The sequence below is a fragment of the Macrobrachium rosenbergii genome, chromosome 9 (assembly GCF_040412425.1).
Source record: "Macrobrachium rosenbergii isolate ZJJX-2024 chromosome 9, ASM4041242v1, whole genome shotgun sequence".
Lineage (NCBI taxonomy): Eukaryota > Metazoa > Arthropoda > Malacostraca > Decapoda > Palaemonidae > Macrobrachium > Macrobrachium rosenbergii.
The window spans coordinates 54,323,608-54,343,607 of NC_089749.1; the positions used below are offsets into that span (position 1 = coordinate 54,323,608).

The 20,000-nt window shown below is 37.4% G+C and overlaps 1 protein-coding gene across 3 annotated transcripts in view; it reads left to right on the top strand.

Annotated features, from left to right (window-relative positions):
• LOC136841821 (uncharacterized) overlaps positions 1-20,000 on the top strand; it is a 628,887-nt gene that overhangs the window by 25,019 nt on the left and 583,868 nt on the right. The window contains exon 1 of one of the 3 annotated variants that reach the window (XM_067109182.1): positions 13,414-13,608. The exons of the other annotated variants lie outside the window; for them this stretch is intronic. The gene's annotated coding sequence lies outside the window, so the exon portion shown is untranslated. Of the gene's footprint in view, positions 1-13,413; positions 13,609-20,000 lie in introns of those variants that run through there. 3 annotated transcript variants of the gene reach the window in all.

The window sequence follows — 20,000 nt, forward strand, 5'->3', positions numbered from 1 at the left end:
TGCTTGGTTTTTCTTTAGCTTTGAGAAACCACGGAATATTAGAAACACGAATGTTCCCCATTCTATCGGAAATATTCCGCTACACATCACCTAACCAAATTAGCTGGCCCCAGTTAAATGAATATATGCAGTTTAGAACTAACAACAATTAGTCTACACGAATTGAGAGAGAGAGAGAGAGAGAGAGAGAGAGAGAGAGAGAGAGAGAGAGAGAGAGAGAGAGAGAGAGAGAGAGAGAGAGAGAGAGATGAAGGGTTTGCATGACTCGAGGTATATCACCCAACATGTCAAAACATAAACTAACATTCGGTGACAAATGGCAAATCTCCCTCCACGATGCACACCATCGATTTCCGCTGAACGATCTTTTATTATCAACAGTCCTTCGTAGCTCGTAGCTAATACAACAACTTCCAGATCTAAAAATAAGATCCAGTTAACTATATCTTGCCGGAAAGCAGTAATAGTACTATACATTTTCGTTAGACTAAAATTAGCAGTTTTGTTTTTGGATGAGAAAGCGAAGAGGCCTAAGATACCGAAACTAGATTGCTCTCAGAGGTCACTGTTAAAAACAGGGCAGATTAAAGGGTATCCGAAACAAAGTATGGGATTTACAATGCTGATTAAGTACGAAAGGGAATTAGTAATAATCTTATTAAAAAGCAATGATTTATCTGCATTAGGAAAGTTAGCTCACTCAAAGCTAACCTCCTACTACAAAAAAAAGTCATAAAAAAATAAAGACCACGGATATTGCTCGAGTCATCCGTAAAAATCTACTACAAAATAAACAAACTCGAAATATTTTTCAGTTACTTTCTAAGCCTCTGAGAGCAGCAGCAGGCCAGTTTTTGAAAAGTAAATTTAGAATGACAGCATGTCAGATGTTCTAGACGCACCTTCATGCAATCCAGAGATTCGAGGCTCTAATCTCTGGACCCTGCTTTCCCTCTTCTCTGCCGTTTCCTAATTATCAGATACCTGACTCCTACAGTACCGTTTCTAAAAGATTCCTCCTTACTTTTCCTCTTCCATCTCCCTCAGACCTCTCTTCTTTCCTGTCCCTTCAATAATATTATTCCACTTCCTTTCACCACCAAAGTCACATATGTTTTGACAAGAACATTAAACTTTCCTCTTCAGTGCTTCAAGGATAAGCACGTCATGGTGAGAGGGGGGGTGAGAGGGGGTGGGGTGGGTGGGGTTAAGTGAGGGGAACAAAAGGCCATGGTACAGCCCAGTGCACTCAACTGCTCCACACTTGATAGGCCGTAATTTATTTTCATTAAGAAAACTACGTAAAGTTTATTAGCCCTACAAACTACCACACAGTGAGTTTCGTACAAAACTAAGCCTAAACCTACATGGCATAATACTGTGAGCCTGTGCTTGATCTGTTTTACGCAGAGTTTAAACATTTTAACCTGCCTGACTCCTTTTTCTCACTAATGGTTTGTTTCATATTTCATAGTTTTATTGTGATCTATGCATACGCAAATATATGGTTATATTTATATATGTAAATCAAGATTTAAGTCTTTTTCGGCGTCTGTGACCTTTGATGCTGTCACTCCTGTTAAATAAAATAATCAATAAATCAGTTATTCCTTACTGTCACTGGTTTTTCGTAATTTTGCCTGAGGCATAATAATCCTTCTTCCTTTCGAGACATGCCCAAACCTTATCTGAATACGTCTCAGTTGCTCTCAATCATCCGGAGGTTCACATCAGGTTTCGAACCGCCCAACCTCGCTTATGGGCCATCCTGAGTCTAGGGCCATTGTTGCCACTTAGCCAGTTTAGTCTAGAGCCTACCTGTTTATTACAGGTTTCATCATTTTTATTTTTATTTTCATTCCCTCAAAAGCATTACTGGGATCGTCCTAAAACTCCCCCCTAAACTAATTCACCCACCCTACCCCACAGACACACCAGAATAGCCATGGTCAATCCCTTGGAACCCAAGCCCCTAGATACCAGCTTGCCAGATACCCTCACACGTTAGGCCATATCGGCCACCACTTCCTATATACATTTTCAGCTCGAACTATACTTCAACGAAAAAACCCAGTTCTTATGACAGGGGTTTTCCACTATGTGACTGAACCCTTGTGGCGTTATGTATGTATTACTGGTGCTACGCCTCTCACAGGATGGGAGGGGGTGTCCAACAAACTAGCCTCTGACGAGGAAGGATGGGAGGGGGGGTCCAAAAAACTAGTCTCTGACGAGGAACAATTTAAATTTTCCCGTAATACATGGGTTCCCAACACTCCATTACCTCCGTAGTATTTTTATTTTTATTTTTAGTATTTTATTTGTATTTTTGGTACTTTTTTATTTTTAGTATTTTTTTTTTTTTTGTTGTAGGTAATGTCTGACTTCCACTACTCAAGTCAGATTTTCATCTATTTTTTCATGTTAGAACACTATTTGATAATACTGTAAATAATTTCCATAATATGCTATTTTTTCATTAAAATAAAAATTATAAAAAGCTAATCAGCAACTTTGTTCAGGACGTTGAAAATGTTGTCCACACCATGAGACAAGGTTACGTCACTTTTATACCCGATCACGGAGCACTTCCAAATTTCCTCATCGAAATATAAATTTCCGCCTTTTGGCAACTTTTCGATGCCACCTGTGGTACTGGGGCAACAAAATGTGGGACTATTAAAGTTTTCAAAGAACTGAAAGCTCGAAGCTCCTTAGACGCTAGGCCTAAACCCCAGCCTTCTTCCTATCCCCTTTTGTTTTTCACGTGCTTAGATTACAAAAGGATATTGCTTTAAAATAATTAAATTTATGTACGCGGAGCAAACATGATTACTTGTACATTATCAAATTTAAGAACAAGAGCAACTCCACTGAACAAAATCAGATAGCTGGCGTAAACGATCATTCCTGGCATATATCAGTTTGGTACTAAACATGATAGCTTGAAAAATTAAAAAAAGTAATGAGCCCTAGCGTGGACTAGAGTGTACAGGTCATTGCCCTTACAGGTAAAAAATAAAATTACTGTACGGAGAACATGGTGACAAAATATACTTTAAAAACTCGTTTTTTTCCCCTTCTGTAAACCATTGTATAATTCCAGAGAGAGAGAGAGAGAGATTAACGCAAGTACATAATCGTATATAACCAGCAGTTCTTTGTCTCATCCACTGTGCTACAGAATGAATACCAAGGAACATTTAGCTCTTAATATCCATGTCCATTTTATCCTTCCCATTGTTAGACTGTTATGCGTATCTGATGAGGGAACAATTATGATTATTATGTCATCCTCATACCCTCCGATCTATGATTATTATGTCATGAGTGCTCTGCCCGCATATTCGATCACTTAAAGGCAGGCTCTGACAACGAACTCTCACTTCCAAACATATGACTATTTTAACTGCTTATACTTCTGAAGACTGCCTACGTTATTATTACTGGCACTTACTATGATAGGGCTTATGGTCATCATATACTCTATTAATCCTGATATTTGGTAATTCTAAGGAGCTCCTCACGGAGATATGTTCATCAATGGAATTTTTTGACTGGGCAATATAGAAAAGGGTGTGTATGATGCAGTACAGGTAAGCTATCTTGAATAATTTGCCGAAATAATGTGAGAAATTTACCCTCCTTTGTTTGTCTTTACGCGGAAAAGCTCCACGGGTCGCCATGTTTAGTACCAGCCCCTCGGGATTAACGTAAAACTTAAAACAAAAGATGGTAAATTTCTCACATTATTTCAGCAAAATTTTTCAAGACATCTCACCTGTACTGCATCATATGCACCCTTTTCTATATATCTCAGCCACAAAAATTCATTAATAAACAACATCTCCCTGCGGAGCTCTTCCTTAGAATAACCTCATTGAACCTACCACAATCGAACTCGCACTCTAGCTCAGCCGAACGGATACGTCATTATCAGCAAAGAATTCTCACGGGTCTCGTAAATGATTAGATTCCTAATATGTTACCTCTAAGGAGATCGGTATGCCACTGAATGCCTTCCATTTCTGGTTGAAATTCCACCATTCATATGCGTCGCCTCCTAATCTCATTTTCCAGTGAGTTCATGTAGGATATTCCTTTTGTTCGACTGATAATACGGAAATATACAACTTCGGTTAATCAAGTATTCAATAACACAAGCTGGCAAATACAGTGTTATTTGAACTAAATCATTACCGACGTAAGTGCCTGTGTGAACAGTTATCAAAACCACTAAAATAACTGCAGCGCCTTGAACGAGTTTAGGCTACCAACTGATTACAATAAAAGTGGTAATATTATGTTTACTGCGTTTATATTACGGCTGATTAGTCTAACTTCAAAATATTTTTCAAAAATGGTTAACCGTCGACAGGTTTTCACTGAAATCGAGTTAACGAGTGCGTGACCTCACGAAGTTGCTATATAACCAAGGTAGGCGTACAAGGTATGCGTCTTGACCTAACCCAACCCCTACATATAAAGTAGTGACTTCCCTATAGGCAGAGCGCATGTCAATATATACAGTATATATAAAATGGTGTGTGTTTCGAACTCAGTATAATCGACCTACAGCCTACTACACAAACTCAAGTTAAAACATCAGTCACTTAGACCTAGTACCCTACACATGTTTGCTTACCTTGTCTATCGTACAAACTAAAGTGCTGTGTCGTCCATAGAGATATAAAAGGCATAAGGTTCGCAAATCACGCCACATGTCACAAATAATTACCGCCGGCGTGTCTTATTTTATGGATAGAAACGATAACGACGTCAACCTTAACACTATAGGATGTCAAAACTGTGTTGGGGTTGAGGAACTTGAGGTTCGGGTTCGGGGTTGAGGCTTTGCCTATGCAACGGCTCCTCAATAATTCGTGTGGAGTTTCTCTAGGACTAGGTATCAAGGTTTTTTTTTTCAGTATGACTTTTCACTGAGTATGAACTTTCCATCAATCTCATTTGTGTCCTCTTTATGCGGTTGTAATTGTTGTCAGCGAAGTATCTAACATCGAAAAAGCTCAAAGTTTTCGAACAACACCGGAACTGAAGTTTATTCAGTTTTATCGAGTCATCATAGTACATTTTATTGCCTGGCAATAAGCCACGTGATAGAAATCCAGCTTCTGCATACATTTCACCAAGTCTCAGTTAAAGTGGGGCGTCCAGAGGTCCTCATCAGACCTCTTATGCCCTGTAACACCTTACCACACCTACTGGCTGCCCCAAGGCGATGACCTATGCCGGCATAAGGCCAACTTAACTTAAAACCAACCACCAATATCACCCATTTTTTGCATTCACCAACATTAATTTTTATTTGCATTACTCCTAGTTTTATAATTAACTTAATTGGTTTTGCCCTTAATATAATAAGTCATTTGAAAAGGGCTAATCAGTTATTGCACTCCCCTTTTCTGATATGTAAAATATAAACTGAGTTTAGCAACATTTTCCGTTAAAAGGCAATCCTTGTATTCGTGCCGCGTGACCGAAAACTACTTCCAAATTGGGAGCAGTTAAGAATGGTTTGTTGGTTTAGGTTAGGCCAGCATGAGCCCCATCGATTGTCAAGTTTTAAGGAGGGCTGATGTGGACCTCTGGACTTTTTCCACCAAGAGAGACCTCAAAGAATGGATTTCATGTGAGTTCAAGTACCTGAAATATAACAAAATGGCAAAGTTAACTAAGTATTGGTCTGAGTCTTCGTATGATATTCTTGACGGCGTTCATTACTTTGCAAACAACTTTCGCAAAGATGGTCGTCCTAATAAGTGCTGCCCTGGAGGGAAAAATAAAATGTTAAATCCGGCATAGGCCTACGATGTTCACTACATCTTACCACTAAGTTTCCAAAGAAATAGTTACTTTGGATTAGTGCTACTGAGGAGAGAGAGAGAGAGAGAGAGAGAGAGAGAGAGAGAGAGAATTCTAGCTTCAAGATTCAATAAGCACGTAATCTGACAGAGAGCCTACCATGGAATAGCGTCTTCATGGCCGGGCGGATTTCATCAGTTGGAGTGGCTGCTCATATATAGTTAGAGGATAAGTCCAACGCCAAAATTCAAACTGGAGGCTATAGAGAAATAAGTTATTGAGAGTTCCACTTCGCACTGGATAACCGTTAGTGTTTCGCTGAGACGAGTCGTAGCTGAAGGATGGAGCAAGTATTTTGGTCAATTTTCCCCTTTGTTTCTATATTATTATTATTATTATTATTATTATTATTATTATTATTATTATTATTATTATTATTATTATTATTATTATTCTTTGGAATCATCTTGACCCATCACGGGCTGCACCAGAGAGCTACGGTTTGTTTCAGGTGTTATGTAGGCCTACGTCCTATTTTTAACGAAGCAGGGTCAGTAACCCTACTCCCATGGAAGTTATTGGTGATACTTTTATTAGTTACTACTTAGTAGTAAACAAAACGTAATATTTTGGGAAAAAATTAGAAAAAACGTCAGTCTAAAGATCTTGGAAGTGGTTGCACTTGGGTTTCATCAAGGATTCAAGGATCAGAAGTTGAAGAGGCCTCAGTACAAAATATATAAAGACCATCACATTCAGAGCTCCTAATATGAAATTTGGACTCCAGTGAAACTATAGCTGCACTAAAACAATAAAAGAAATTTCACTTTTACAAACCCACTCGGTTAAAGTATTATTTGCCTAATTATTCAGAGTGAAAATTCGCTGTACGATTTGCAAATTATGGTGTTCTGTCCTTGGTATAGTATTTGTCAGCTAATATTTAAATAATGGTTTATTCATATAGATGTCAAATCATTTTTCCTTTCAGGATTTACACCATATCCCTAGATATAAAAATAGTGATATATATATATATATATATATATATATATATATATATATATATATATAATATTACTTCTATATTTTAAAAGCTTATTATATTTCTTTAATAAACGAATAAAAGAAACAAAGACAATTAAATAGGCCACCATGTTTCGACCAAGATACATCGCCCCTGATATGTATGTAACCTATATATATGTGTGTATTGTGTGTGTGTGCGCTCGCGAGCGCGTGTGCGTTGAAGCAGAGATTTTTATTCGGGATGACATAAAAAGAAACTTCTCTCTTGCCGTACTATGTCTTTTTAAGTAGAGTGAATTGAAAAGCAATGACAGCCATACAGCAAGCCAAATTCCATCGCACGTCGTTCACTCGAGCAAAATCATACTTTTACTGGTGAGCAATATGAATTTTTACTTCTAAAAACGTATATTCTTCGAGCTTAAGAGGGTAAATTTTGTATTGAATATACCAGATATGGTCTTCATAAACGAAGTGGTAATTTCAGTACTTCAGTGAAGAAATGTAATAATTTCGTGTTATTCTTAAGTTAGGAAGTGTGTTGGAGTAGGCATGGTGGAGGTGGTGGCATGTTGCTTCAGCTGCCCGTCCCCAGGGGGTCTTTGTCGGGGGGTGATGTGGCCCTTGGATTGCCAGGGGAAGGAGGGGAGGGCGCTACCAGTCTGGGAGACATGCGGCAACAGGCTGCGTTTGCTCTTTTGTCCCTCAAATATCTTGGCAAATTTATACATGGCGCGTTGCGAGGAGAAGAGCTACACGATTGGAATAATTCTTCGTTTCCTGAAGAAAATACTGCGAATGAGCCAAAATAAGGTTGTTCTTTAAGCACGGATGGACTTACTAACTACTACATGTCTGTGTCTGTGCTTGCTGCAATAACTCAGTCTGGAAAAGCAATTAACTCGACCTTCCCTCAGTGAAATGCCAGAAGGCGTGACTGGAAACGATGATGATAATAACGATGAGAACAAAAGTAAGAGAATTAACTGAATAAGAAATATTCTGTACGGAAACAATATTGATGACAATAATGAAGAGATTATCATTATTATTATTGCTATCATTAGAGCTCTTCGAAATCAGCCAGGCGATCAACCAAGAATCAATGAAACGCTAATGAAATACAATCAATCTACGGTTCACTGGAGAGTGGAATGGTTGGTTTAAAGGGAGTAGATGACATTACGCCGCTTGGAGATCATCTATTCTGCTGGACCTGACAGCAGCGCTGGGCGTAGCCGCTCTCGTTTGCTGGACACGCATTCCTAGGTGCATAGACCTATGTTCAGAAGTGGTACGGTAAATATCATATAAAACTTGCGTCATATGAATTTCTAAACTCTCTTGAATATGATTAAGGATATTTTAAATTGTTTTAGATATTTGTTCCCGAAAGATAGACCTGTGCTCTTAAACTATTCATGAGGTTTCGCGTGGAAGTTTAAAACTAACCGTTTCTGGAATTCGAGTCGGATTTATAATTCGAGCGAACCATTCCTACATTTGGCTTTTATTAATTACTCGAGCACTGTGCAACATAGGGTGTTTCATGGGCTTAATTCTAAACCAAATAGCGTCTGGATTTTAATTTGAGGTATTGAGTTCACAGTACAGGAGTTAAAACGAATCCTCCACACAGAGGTTGCAACCTGAGTGAATGACTCTCAAACTTTCACTGGAAGGGGAATGTCCTGCCGCTCCTGCGGTACATCCATGCTGACAGCTTGCCTGCTGTGTTGCGAGAATTCCTTTTCTTTACACGTCACAGACCCCACACCACAGTGCTTTGTACATTATGCATAATACCGGGGTTAATGTTAATACGGTGTCTGTATTCCTCGGCATTATATATTCTGTCTTTATAAATATATATATATATATATATATATATATATATATATATATATATATATATATATATATATATATATGTGTGTGTGTGTGTGTGTGTGTGTGTTATGTGTGTACTGTATAGATTTCTCTATATATACATATATAAAACCAAGATTATACATACATACATACATATACATACATGTCTGTATGTATATGTATATGATGACTAAACAAACCCCTTTCTCGATAGACTTGTTAAGTCAAGAAAAGTTAAGTATATCTTAGTTTAACCAGACCACTGAGCTGATTAACAGCGCTCCTAGGGCTGGCCCAAAGGGTTAGATTTATTTTACGTGGCTAAGAACCAACTGGTTACCTAGCAACGGGGCCTACAGCTTATTGTGGAATCCGAACCACATTATGACGAGATAATATGAATTTCTATCACCAGAAATAAATTCCTCTAATTCTTCATTGGCCGGTCGGAGAATCGAACTATGGGCCAACAGCGTGCTAGCCGAGAGCTCTACCCACCCCTCCAATGAAGAATTGTTAAGTCAAGAGATGACTACATAAGTTCAAGCCAGTAATTGCTAGAAAAAGTTATTTATTTATTCAACCATTTATTTATATTAACAACACTGAAAAATGAATATTGGCATGAATGGATTAAACCAATACCAGACCTTTCTCACAAACCAAAGGAGTTCAGGAATTCCAGCGCCATAATGAATGATGCTTTAGGTTAAAAGCCCTCTCCTCAGAAGGGAACAGAAGAGTGTCTCACACAAACACACACACACACATATATATATATATATATATATATATATATATATATATATATATATATATATATAGAGAGAGAGAGAGAGAGAGAGAGAGAGAGAGAGAGAGAGAGAGAGAGAGAGAGAGAGAGAGAGAGAGAGGTCACTGTCCCGTTCTTCATGTGAATGTCTTATGATTGACGAGAACTCATATATGGAAAAATCTAAACAGTTTCCATTGTTGAACAGGTTCTTTGTACGCCGGTGTCCGTCAGTTTTTATAACTATCATGATTAATATTGCTATTTTTTTTTATTCAAGGATGAGTAAAAATTCATACAGATCCAGTTTAAATTGAATTATCTTGCAAAAATGAGCTTTAACAGAATAGGAAGCCGTAACGGACATATGAATGTATTATACATGCATGATATTTAATTGATTGATTGCATGATACAAGCTGGCTTCACAAAGAGTGTGGTCACTGAATTTAAGCAAAAGACATTATAGAGTTTACTAAAATAATTCACTGTACCGAAAGAGAATAAAATTCTTGATAAGCGTTTCTCTCATGCATTCATGCAACTCTTAAAAGCGTGTAAATACTCTCAATACATTTATCTATAATGAACAGGCAAATTTTAAAACACAATTGAAATCGATCATAATTAATGAAGAAGAATCTGGGAGCTCCAAGTCCGTCACTCATAGGTCTAAGATTTCGTGCTCAATTTAGACTGCTGTGTAAAAATTCAAATGACAAGGAAAAGACTTTCTGCCTACTCATGTGTATAGATCCCTTATGTTCATTAATCTGCTTTGTTCGCTATAAATCCCGTGCATGCAAACGAAGTGGACACGGTTGCCAGATCAATACGAGAGACATCCCATTAAGGTATTAACCAGATCGAGCATTCTAAATCTCCTCGTATGGCTGAAGTAGCGTCGATTCTGTTTGCGTTACACATTGCTCTTGATTGGCTTTGCGTTGAAGTTCCGGCATTTGTGACGTTAATTTTTTCTTAACTGAGGAGTTGATAGTTAAGTTCAAGTGTAGGAATACATTTATGTTCTCTCGCTATAAAGTGATAAGAAGAGATGGTCTAGAAATGAACGGAATTATAGAGTTTGGTGTGAGCAAGTATGGGTTACAGTGGGCTAGTCTCCTATTTTTAGACGCAAGCTGTTTTTCCTTTAATAACAAATAACTCATTTTAGATCATATTTTTTTCCTGATAGCTGTAGTCAGTAGTTTATCTTCCCTAACAGAAAACATCAGTGAAACAAGACTCCAGGATCTTTTTCTCGTATTATCCTTAGACCTATAATAATCTAATTCACAGTCCCAGGAATGTCGCTGCACTCGGTTTCAACAATAATGACATTTACCAAAGTGCTTTTCGCTACAGGAACTTGCACTCAGAGAATTCCAGCGCGAAAGTGTATAATAAGAAGCATATTTTGCCAAACGATAGCATTTTTTTTTTATCAATTATCGTGTTGTTTAACATGGTTTCACAGTCACTTAAGTAGATGATTTATAAGAAGCCATCTGAGGTGCTTTTACAATATTACTCTCTCTCTCTCTCTCTCTCTCTCTCTCTCTCTCTCTCTCTCTCTCTCTCTCAAACAAACAACAGACTATTCCCAGAAATTCCGTTTCCAGCGTCACCTGTAGGCTTACTGAGTGTTTCTCACAGCACATATATAAGCACGAAAGGGGAGCATTTATGAGTTAATAAAATATTACTTTTGCTATATAAACTGATTGAATACGAATATGAATGTGATATTTAGGCCAAAGACCAAGCACTGGGATCTATGATGTCATTTAGCGCTGAAAAGGAAATTGAGAGTAGAAAGGTCTGAAAGGTGTCACTGGAGTAAAACCTCACAGTTGCACTATGAATCAATTGTCAGGAGAGGGTGGAAAGTAAGATGGAAGAAAGAGAATATGAAAAGAGGTACAGTAAAAGAAACGAAAGGGGTTGCAGCTAGGGGCCTAAGGAAGGCACGCTGCAAAGAACCTAAGTAATGCCTACAGTGCCGCGCATGAGGCGCACTTACGACGCTAACCCCTCCCCCCTACCGAGTTTATAATGTTAGTATTTACGTTTAAACATTCATGTGGAATATGGGAAGGAAACAGAAACTGCAATGAACCTACTTTTTCATTGTGTTATTGAGTTGCTTTTTGTCTCTTCCGTTTATTTGTCATTTTCCTTCTTACTGTTCCCCGGCACCCCTCCCTCCACCCTTTTTTTTTTAACACGTGGACTTGTTCTTATGAGCGTTTGGCAATTTTAACTAAATAATAATAATAATAATAATAATAATAATAATAATAATAATAATAATAATAATAATAATAATCATTCTATTTGTCTGGTTACTTATTCATTGTTTACTTCTCTCTGTTCCCTGGCCCTCCTTTTTGAGTGCTTGACAATTAAATTTAATTTATTTAATTATCTAATAATAATAATAATAATAATAATAATAATAATAATAATAATAATAATAATAATAATAATATATAACAAGGAAATAAACTCTAGAAAAAACTGTATTTAATTTTCGAGGTGTATATTTTTATGTATAAATGCAAACATACCAGTATGATTAGAACTATATATATATATATATATATATATATATATATATATATATATATATATATATATATATATATATATATATATATATATATATATCTTCTTCGTGGACCTCTACCCTTTACTGTATGAATTTATATATATATTCTAGGACATTACAACGTGGATGTAATTTCAGGGTTTAAATTGGCTTTCTGAACCTTGGCATTGCACAATATACATTAAATTGTGGCTTAAAGTTTGCAAATTACTTTGACGATTCCTTCAGACAACTTTCGGAGTCCCAGAACACCGTTGTAATTCCGTGACTAGAGTAACATTTTGGAAATTAGTTATCAGTAAAGAGTAAGAAGCAATTGAGAGAATGTAATGCTGCCACATACGTAAAGTCAAACTTCATGGACTGAAAAGAATGTTTTGTTATGCCTTTTCGTCCTTCAAATAAGAACGGAAATTATAATGCATATCGTTCTTAACAAAAAAAGGTAGTTGAATATCGAGATCCAAGTGTAAACATTTTAGTCTCATTTGCTGAGATGTAGTTTTTTCATTTTTCGAAACAGTGCTGAAAAACAGTTTACAGAAATCAAATATGCATCAGCTCAGTCAGACTAACGTCACTAATTAAATGCTACATCGAGATCACTGCTCTCATGGTGTGCGTGCAACTCGGTGGTTTCTAAGTTATAGAAAGCCTTAACATACCGACTGGGAGTGCTCAGTACCGCTTCGTATTTCAGTTATGTTTTGCTAGATAACTGATTATCATTTTATCTGTTATTCACATTAAACTGTTTATTTTCATACAGGGTGGTCTTTACAGAAAAAAAAAAAAAATTAGCATTTACCCCTCAGCTACTAAACTGAGGATTATATACCTGTACGGAAAATTTCCAAAATGTATATATAGGCTACCTCTTCCAGGGGTCCTGCCCTCTTCATACACCTTCAAATGAGGCTTGTCTGTTGGCAGGCAAGCAAATATCTATGAAATTCTGTTCCTGGTTATTTATATTCAGTTGTTTCATCTTTACTTGCTTTACTTGTTTCTCAGTTTCCCTTTCTGTACTGGGTTGCTTTTCCTCACCTGTGCCTAAGGCTTGTGGCTTCCTGCTTTTCCAACTAGGCTTTCAGCTTGGTTTATATGATTTTATAGTATCATGGTCGTTCTTATTGACTAGAATAATAATAATAATAATAATAATAATAATAATAATAATAATAATAATAATAATAATCAATTGATACAGAGGTCTACGCATGATTCGAGGCAGTAGTAGATTGTCCGAGACAGACAACATGGCGCATGCGCGAAATTTGCCGGGAAACCACCTGTTTAGAACACCTCAGAAGACGTAGGTGACCACGTCGAGTTTCTCTACTCGGAGGGCGCCAAGTAGTAGACTTGAATTTGTGACCGAAATGTTGAATGTATGTGATTTTGCTCTAATATATAGTGTTACAGTATTTACAAAGAGTTTGTTCGATGACTGTCATCGTGTTAAATCGACGGAAGAGGCCGTTACTTCTGTTCAAAGGTATGACAAATGAAGTTGCCTGACGGGGGAACCGTTGTTTAGCCTATGTAGACGTGGGGTATTTTATTGATTGCGAAGACTGAAAATTGCATTGGAATTTGGGGGATACGAGGCTTTAGTGTGTCTTGGGATGTGAAAGCAATAAATGAGGAAAATGTCACAGGGAAAGTCTTAAAAATGATCATGGAAAGACGTTGGTTTTTTGTCATAGGTCTAGGCCTATGGCACAGGGGAAGGCTTAGCGAGATTATATATGGATGAAGAATTTGAGGTGAGGAAAGCTAAGAAAGGCAAGGAGAGAGTGTATATATGATATGAGAATGGCAGGAGAGAGAATAGACACTAAACTTACTCGGGAATGACAGGCACGAGGCAGAATGGCCAGAAAGTTCACGAACCGCTACAGGTGTCTGGGACAAACTTACGTTTTTGATTGCTTGTTCTTTGTCAGTTGACGGCTCTTTAATATACGAAATGACAAAAACACCACATTACACTTGATACATTTGATATCAAAAGCGTTTTCTAAGTTCCTGTAAATGGTGGTGGTTTGGACCTTGGTTAGACCTAGGCCTAGGCTGAACTTTGAGCCTCGAGACCACATGAGGTGACGTGTTTAAGATGTGGATTGTACTTGCCCCTGTGCCACCTTTTAGAGATGTAATAGTACTGTAGCATTTAGCAAGAATTTCGCTTTCGTTAGCATAATGTGAGATACGTAGGGTATGTTTAAGTTTCCTCTGGTCGGTGTGAGTGGTACGTGGCCTCTATGTTGGGTTAGGTTACAGCCAAAAGTGGAGAAACGCAACGTTGCACTTGACACCGACGTTTTTAACTATTATGTAAACGGATTTGTATGGATTTTGGTGCAGATGCTATTTTATTTTTATTGGGTCAGGTCCAGTTTTATGCTTATCCCTTGTGGTTGGTGTATATTTTGAAGGCATGTGGTAATGCCAAGAAGCCAATGGTTGATGACTATTAGGCCTATGTGCCGATTTTTCTTTTTGACATCCTTAAGATTTGAATTATTTTGTCATTTACTTTCGTCGAAAGCATATGTGGTTTCGAAATATGAGTCTACAACAACTGCCAAGCTTAGATCTGTAAGCAACAGATATTTACATATTTTTTTTACTTCCTTTGTGTAACCATTCCGGCATAACTTATATATAGCTCAAACGACATTTGCTCCCACCTTAACAACGAATATTGGGTTTGAATACAAACTCATTACAAATCACTGCCCTACTTTTAAGATCCCATACCTTATTCATAGGGTTTTGACAAAATACTACGTAGGTGTTTTACTTCTGGCGGTATTACCGCGCGTTTTTTTACAAACTACAGTAATCTCACCCAGAAATGTAAGACTCTGCAAAATTAATTTTCATTTAACTACCATACCCCAGGGTATGGATGCACACTGAATGTTGAAGATACTTTGCTTAATCTAGTACCGTGATCAGCGTCACTAACTTGTGAGGCGAGGAAGCCGATAAAGTACAACAGTGTCATATCACTTGATATTTATAGTCTGCAGAAGTCAGCCAACATGTAAATTAAAATTTTAAGAAATAAAGTCACCAAGTGATAGTATTCAAGCGATTACTTTCTGTTTTTGATGGGAGTTGGGCGGGGTTATATAACTCCTCGACATGCTTTAAATATATGAGTCACATTTGATTACATAGCATGTGTTCTCAGAGTTCAGAGTTGTATGTTTGTTAACGGTTTGGATGTTCCAGAACTTAAGTTCCTGTCGTAGTTTGGTATATGCATTGTGAATGCTCTGTATTTTTTCTTTAGTCCATAGAACCATTGCCTGAAGGATTTTGTTCGTGATTTTTGTCGGAAATTTTAAAATAAATGAGGGAGAATGAAAACATGGTGAACTGAGACTTGATATAATCTCTTGTTATTTATTTATGGGAGGTAGAGTTTTTCGCGAACTGCATTTTATGTAGGTGGGTGGTGTTAAACCGCAGATCTTGGGTGGCTAAAAACCTGGAAAAAAATACACTCGTCGGGTTATACTTATGGATATAGGCCGTGCCTTTGTACACATACATTACCACCAAACCAGCAACGAATTGGTTTTGGTCTTTTATCGTGATTCGCACCTGGCTTGATTTTCTAACTATATTTATTTCAAACTTGCATAGTGTGGCGTTTAACAACGAACTGCTGAAGGAACTATGGTAGTGGACATTTCTCAACAAAACTTCTCACATGTTAATATTGTTTGTAATATAAAGGATATGCTGTGCGAGTTCATATATAGTCTGTTATTGAGCAAAATAGGTATTGGGTTTAATCCTCCGCCCCCCCCCCCACACCGCCCCCGGCCGGTGTGCGGTATTAGTAGATTAAATGAGCATTTCTATAGCCTACATTGAACAAATAGGTATTTGGTTCTTCTCTCTCTCTCTCTCTTTCTCTCTCTCTCTCTCTCTCTCTCTCTCTCTCTCTCTATATATATATATATATATATATATATATATATATATATATATATATATATATATATATATATATATATATATATATATATATATATATATATATATATATATATATGTATATATATATATTGGATCCACCAGGAGGCTTCTGAAGGTACGCATAGACTCTCATCGTGGAGTAAGCTATAGGACAGGCAGTAAAATTACAAACCCAGAGTTTTCGAATATCAGAAATCACTCTAGAATATGTAAAACTTCAATTGAAAATAAGGATTTTTCTGTTTTAGGGCGAGCCTCTAGCAGCCATGAATTGGCCATTTTGGAATCATTAATGATTAAACGACTCGTCCCCTTGTTAAACAGCCAAACCTCTGCCGGCACACTGTACCTCTCTTAGTCTTTCGTTTTCTGTTTAGTTTTAACATTGCCACTGAATAGGTTGGTCCATATCTTCTTACTTTTTATATATATATATATATTTTTTTTATATTGTATATTTTTTAGAGAGATTTTGTTTTGTTTTTTACGTTGTCCTTTTTAATTGTCCCTTCTATTTTTAATTTTTTTTTTATTTGTAACCAATTGTGCTTAATTTTTTAAATTTAAATTTATACCCTTTTTGTAATTTATGTTATTTATTTTATACAGCCCTCGAAAATGTAATGAAGCCATTACGAAACGTCGGGAATAAATTGACCCTTTTTAGCAAGTCTTTATGTCCGCCTCCCCATTGATATATATATGTGTGTGTGTGTGTTTGTGTGTGTGTAGCACCTATTGGTCACTTTTTATTAGATACATATGTATTATTTCTTAGCCACAGTGCCCAATTAACGTCTCGATTTCTTCACACTTTATAAAGGCTTGTTACTACAAGCTTTGAACGAAGTTGAGAAAGAAATGAAGTCTTCTAGATGCCCGGCCGAGTATTCGATCTCGAGACTGGTTCCAGATATCCCGAACCCGGGATCAAACAAAAAGCCAGGCATCTGAAAAACTTCGTTTCTTTCTTAATTTGGTTCTAGGGTTCGTAGTGACAAACGTTTCCAAAATGTGAAGAAATCGAGAAGTTAATAGGGCATTGTGGCTAATAAATAATACATACGTATCTAGCAAAAAGTAACCAGTAGATTTTAAACACAAAATATACCTTAGTTTAACCAGACCACTGAGCTGATTAACAGCTCTCCTAGGGCTGGCCCGAAGGATTAAACTTATTTTACGTGGCTAAGAACCAACTGGTTACCTAGCAACGGGACCTACAGCTTATTGTAGAATCCGAACCACATTATAGCGAGAAATGAATTTCTATCACCAGAAATAAATTCCTTTAATTCTTCATTAGCCGGCCGGAGACTCGAACTCAGGCCTTGCGATTGCTAGCCGACAACTCTAACGAGGAACTTATTTTAAACACACACACACACACACACACACACACACACACACACACACACACACACATATATATATATATATATATATATATATATATATATATATATAGAGAGAGAGAGAGAGAGAGAGAGAGAGAGAGAGAGAGAGATTTAACCCTATACCTATTTGCTCAATGTTGGCTATAGAAATGCTCATTTTGTCTGTTAGTACAGCATATTGGGGGTGGGAGGATTAACCCAATACCTATTTTGCTCTACACACACACACACACACACATATACATATAGCCTATGCTATGCGCGTGTTTTGATCTTACGAAGTTAAATGGTAATGTATTTCCAAAATCTACTGCTCCGTCGATTTAGATATTGAGTTAAGTAACCGCTAGTCAACTGTTGTGGGTCAGCGGCAAAGAACATGGCCAGCACCACCTTCTGACCCTCAGCAAGTCTTTCTTTCGATGTGATTTAGCTCCTAACCTCGCCGTGATAGCAACCCACAGCAGTGGACTAATTACTAGGTATAAACTTCCCTGGTTGGGTGAACATAAGCGCACTTAATTAACACGTATCTGTCTAGAATCAAACTTTTCTCGCTGATGAGACGAACGTTCCTTTCACTGGCCTGCATTAAACGTTTTGTGGACACACACACACATACACATATATTACGCACTGTACATATATTGGTTCTTGATTTTAGCTTAAACTGTATTAACCTACTGTACTCACGTTATTTTGTGTTGGTATGGTGCGGTATGGTACTTCGTCTTGAGACTTGCGTTGAATCTGCAATTCAGTACAGTATTTTCTTTCAACTGTATACATTTTAGTTCGTATTCTGGAATCTATTTATCTTTTTGTTTTGTTAACTTTGATTGTTAAGCCAAAGAAGTTTGTTGTTTGATCGATCATAGTTTCTAGACTTTTGCTTGTCAGTTACCACGTTAAAACTAATGTGAGGTGAGAGAATATATACAAACAAATGATGTTCAGTGTCAATGAAAATAACGCTTCCACGGCAAGTGAATTAACGGTTTTAAAGAAATCCATTTGAAAGTGAGATGAACGAGCCTGATACAAAGTTAGTCTTTCAGGTCTTGTTATAGTATTCGTATGATTCTGGTGTTTATGAAGGCAGGACGGATGGGCGTTTCTTTTTAGCTCACAGAGCACCATTGATTTCGGAAAAAGGACGCTGAGTATATTGCCACTGTGAGGCCCTCCTTTTAAGTGGTAATATTTTCTTGGTAAACTGCTATTCATTGTTAAGGGGCGTGAATTTCTCAGCACTGTTTCCCCGTTATGTTCATTATAAAAGGCATTATCGTTATCTGCTGTATTTTAGGAGGGGAATGTGCTCGTTTTAATCAGTTTCCCGTCTTGAAGTTTGCTTCCTCACATCCAGTTTCTTCTAAATTACGCTGCGTTTTATCTTGTGTATGGGGATTGAAGAAGGTCCATTAGGATGAACAATGGAGGCCTCTTGCCACGTGAAACTACAGAATTATGGCCCCTAAAACTCGTTTATGTTGCTGCAGGGAGATTGAAGTGTACGATGTAAGGCTCTTTACGTGAAGAGGCTCCAGTCTTTTGCTGAAGGGGAGCTGGTTCATGTTTTCTGAAATTATATATATAAATATTGTGTCAACGGTATTTCCCTTTCAGTACCCGTGTAGGGAGGGGGGATGGGGTAGTGCTGTTAGTACACCTTACGCGGTGCTCTGTAGGAATTACTTGAGGTTCTTTTCATTGTCCCTTCGGCCCCTAGCTGCAACCTCTTTCATTCCTTTTACTGTGTCTCTGTTCATATTCTCTTTCTTCCATCTGACTTTCCACCCCCTCTAACAATTGTTTCATTGTGTAACTGCGAGGTTTTCCTCCTGTTACACCTTTTAAACATTCTTACTGTCAATTTCCCCTTCAGCGATGAAAGACCTCATACAGTAGGTCCCAGCGCTTGGCCTTCGGCTTAAATTCTGTATTCCAGTTCCAATTTTCCTTTTAATATTAGCCGATACTATGCTTAACTGTTGGTCAGCGAAATTGTTTAAACTAGTGTTTACGGCGGTTACTAGTGTTGATATACACTGTAAGGCCTTACTAGTTCATGATGTTGATAATTAGCATGCCTTGTAGACCTTTTATTTTGATACCGTATTCACACACTATTTCATGCCCCTAAGAATAACTTGCCTTCTCACATTATCATCAACACTTGCAGTTATCCTAACAAATCCTTCTTCTTTTACCCATTTCGTTAACTAGCGCCAGTAAAGTTCTTTCGGTATTTGTATAAACTTGTCTGGATTTGATTGGTTTGGGAAAGAAACGTTGTTTGGAGCAAGATCTTATATGTATTTTTTGGATTATTCGTCTTGTTATGCAACAAAGAACAGCAGGAATCTTGCAACTGAGCAGATGATTTTTATGTCGGACAAAGTAGTGCAGAACTAAGAGGACAAAAGCCTCTCTCTCTCTCTCTCTCTCTCTCTCTCTCTCTCTCTCTCTCTCTCTCTCTCTCTCTCTC